This window comes from Trichechus manatus, unplaced genomic scaffold (assembly GCF_000243295.1).
Source record: "Trichechus manatus latirostris isolate Lorelei unplaced genomic scaffold, TriManLat1.0 scaffold00006, whole genome shotgun sequence".
NCBI classification, from domain to species: domain Eukaryota; kingdom Metazoa; phylum Chordata; class Mammalia; order Sirenia; family Trichechidae; genus Trichechus; species Trichechus manatus.
Window position 1 is genome coordinate 24,259,139 of NW_004443942.1, and position 3,475 is coordinate 24,262,613.

The 3,475-nt window shown below is 42.6% G+C and overlaps 1 long non-coding RNA gene across 1 annotated transcript; it reads left to right on the forward strand.

The window, feature by feature from the left end:
• Positions 1-136: 136 nt before the first annotated feature.
• On the forward strand, positions 137-3,239 carry LOC111821865 (uncharacterized). The gene is made up of 2 exons (XR_002825203.1): positions 137-1,263; positions 1,805-3,239. It is a non-coding gene; the product is annotated as an uncharacterized LOC111821865 (long non-coding RNA).
• The last annotated feature ends 236 nt before the right edge of the window (positions 3,240-3,475 follow it).

A 3,475-nucleotide genomic window follows, 5' to 3' on the forward strand; every position in this document is an offset into this window, starting at 1 on the left:
GGCAGCCGCCGCCGCCGCCGCCAGCAGCAGCAGCAGCAGCTGCAGCAGCGGCAGTAGCCCCAGCCTCAAGGCCAGGTAGGGAGGGTGGGCGGGGGGTCGCGGTGGGCCAGGAAAGGCCGGGGATGCATTTGGGGCCTTCGCGCCGGTGAAGCGCCGCCCAGGGGTCCCGACCGGGCGGGGAGCCCTCCCCTCGCCCCTCGCCGGGAGAGGCGGCTGATGACTCCTATGGGGTGGTCCCGGGGTGGATGGGGGCGCCCAGTGCAGGATTCGCGCCTGGGGCTGGTCAGGGAGCGCGGGTGAAGGGAGAGCTGGGCGGGAGCTGTGGGGCTCCGTCACCATCCGGGGTCCTGGCATCTCACATGGTGAAGTTTGGGTTCGTGGCTAAACTCGGCGGTCGGGGAGAACCGGGACTGGCTTCGGGGGGCCGAGGGGAGCGCCCAGGAGTTCGGGGCAGTGATATTCCATTGTATTGAAACCTGAGTGGCCGACAATGTGGTCTTGGGGCCCCCGGCGGTGTAAGAGTGGGGGAGGCGGGGAGAAGGGGAGGATCCGAGCCCCGTAGAGCCCAACTGTGTCCCTGACAGTGGGGGACCCGGGAGGGATGAGCTTCGGGAGAACCCCTGGGGCGTGGGGCCGGGGAGGGGGCCAGGCGGGGCGCAAACGCTGTGCCGGGGCTGGGTGACATATGTTTGCTGTGGTGGCCAAGAGAAAGCGGTTTCTCTTCCACGCGTTCAAAGTTACTCTTGGGTTTCCTCCCCCCTTTTAACAACAGCAGGAAGTAAGGAACCTGTCTTTGCCTTTTATGTCTTGAGGTGACCAAGAGTTGGGGAGATGTGGGGGGAGGGGTCAGTGAATGCCATAAAGGTTGAAGAACCGAAGCATGCTTCTGCATCTCGGTTTCTGAAGCCCGGGTTCATTATGTAGTGCGGAGTTCAAGAGTTCATCTTTCCTCTAGCATGACCAAGGGAATCTAAAATGTTGACTCTTACTAGATATTTAAGCTCGCGAAAGATGAGCAGTAGTACCACACTGTGAAACGGTCCCATTTGAATGATAACTGGAAGGCGTGGTCTGGTTTGGAGGATTTGGGAGCGGGGTGTTTTAAAGCCACCTCTCCCGAACAATACTGAATCTGGTAGGTGCAGCTTTTGATTACAAGGACCAGGGAATCCTGGGTTGCTAATGACTTCATCCTCATCTACCAACAGGAAGCTTTGTGGCTTTATGATCTCATCCGATTTCTTCATCATTTTCACGACAGAAGTAACTTTTTTTATTTATATATTAGAGTGTTTAGGTGACCGTGTTTGCTTTTATGAAAGTTCTGTATTCATGATTCGGAAAATATGTAGCTGGTCTTTGTCTTAGTTTGTACCTTGAAATGACTCTGAAAGAGAATGAGAACAATTTCGTTCAATAAAAAGGAAAATGTGTAGCTTTCTTAGAAGATTTTAGGCCCTTTGTTTAAAAGAGCTGGGTTTTTTTTTTTTTTAAAAAAGTGATAGGCCATTTTTGTAGCTAGATAACTGATTGCTGAAACCCTTCAGAAATAGCCACAATTTGGTATTATATACAACTAAGCCATCTTAAGGAGTTTTATGAAGGATATTTGGCCCTTCTGTTATTTCCTTTTGGTGCTAATTTGACTATCATTTTCCAAGGAGCTTTTGCATTGAATACCATAATTTACAAATTAAAATTACTCTTCAGTGAACATCAGTGATAGGTACCTGTGCAATACTTTTTATGTTTTAATAGGTAAATGAAACAAATGCTACCTAGTTATTTCTGTTATTTCTTTTAGCAGAATACTTCTGAGGCAAGAAACTAAAATCTACTTGTCATATTTTTCTAAATGTTATTTATCAAAGTAACACAGAATGACTTCCCAAACACATTTGGAAACAGTAAGTAGATTCATTTGGAACACATAATCTAAAAAAAGATTGATTTTGTTTATTGGAAGTAATTGATACTTAAATGCTAACCCCCCTCCAACTCCTTTATAAAAAAATCTATTTTGGGGGTGGGGTCAGCTGAATTGTAGCATAGGAAATGCAGGCTTCTCCTTCTCTCCCCATCAACCTGCTTTGTTAACATCTTGTGTTACGATCAGGCCATCTGTACAGGGCTGCACACACTTCTTAATTGTACCTCATTTTAGTCCTCAAACTGCAAATGTCCTCTTTGATTTCAGTTATATAAAAAATACAGAATCTGAAATATGCCCTGCAAATTGTTAAATATTCTACATTTTAGAAGCTTCTTCATATTTCTATAACATTTATAAAAGCTTTTTCATAATTTATGTAGCAGTTCAATGTTTTTGTTCCCCTTTGTGGCAGTTTCTTCTGAAGGTGTAAATGAGTACTAGTTATGATGATGTAATATGGATACTTATCCATAAAGAATTAGCCTGTCTGTCACCTTGTTTCTAATAACCTATTCAGAAGCTGACAGATGGTAATGACATTCAGTTGTTACTGACTTGGGATCTAACAGCCTACCTTATGTCTTCGATCCTGAAATGCAACATTTTCATTATTTGGTGGGGAGAGAGCATGGTAAACAATTCTTCATGAGTTTTGAAGCAATACTTTTTGGGATAAAACACCTCCATCAGATATCAGGTATGTCTCTTGTTTTAACAGTTGAAAAATAGTGAGCCAATGGGAAAACCCAGCATTGTACCTTAAATAGGATTTTAGAAAGTTTTTTGAATATTTTTAAAATAGTACTTGCTAGGTACATGAAAAGTTCAGATATAAAAACTGCTAATATAAATCTACGTTTACTTGTGCTCTTCTGAGATTTAGGTACCAAAAGAACATATCCTTTGCCTATTACCATGCAGTTGGAAATACTTTTTGTGGGGCTGTTTTGGATACTGAAATAACCCTTGCAGCTTTCGGAAATAAAATGATCAGGAAGCATTAAACAAACTGCAAATTTACTGCCCTTTTTTCTACCTGATATTTGTATCTCGTGCAGAACAGGAAGAGACAGGCTATTTCATCTGGGAGATGGATGTTGTGTTTGTATTTGAATACACACCAGAGAGTGGAATACTTTGTTTTTAGATAGATTTATGTTTGATTGTTGCCTTTCTAACTTGAAACACAGTCTTACTTTTTGCCACTAAAGATAGTTTTTAGAATTTCCTAAGTCCTTTCTGTTTATAGTATGAATGTGTAGTAAATGTGATAGGTACCCCTCCAAAAAAAAAAAAAAGATTAGCTTCTCTAAAAATGGTCAGCTTCTATACGAAGGGCATTTGTTTGAATACATTTTGAATTAAGTTTTAAATCTAGAGTTTCCCTCAAGGCTTTTGGGAAAAAACTTTGTAAAATCATAATTTATGAGGAGTAGGGACAATCCCAAATTCCCATTGCTGTCAAGTCGATTACGACTCATAGCAACCCTATAGTGAAAGATTATTTTCATATCAAACTTCTGTTGTTAGAGTTCAGAAAGT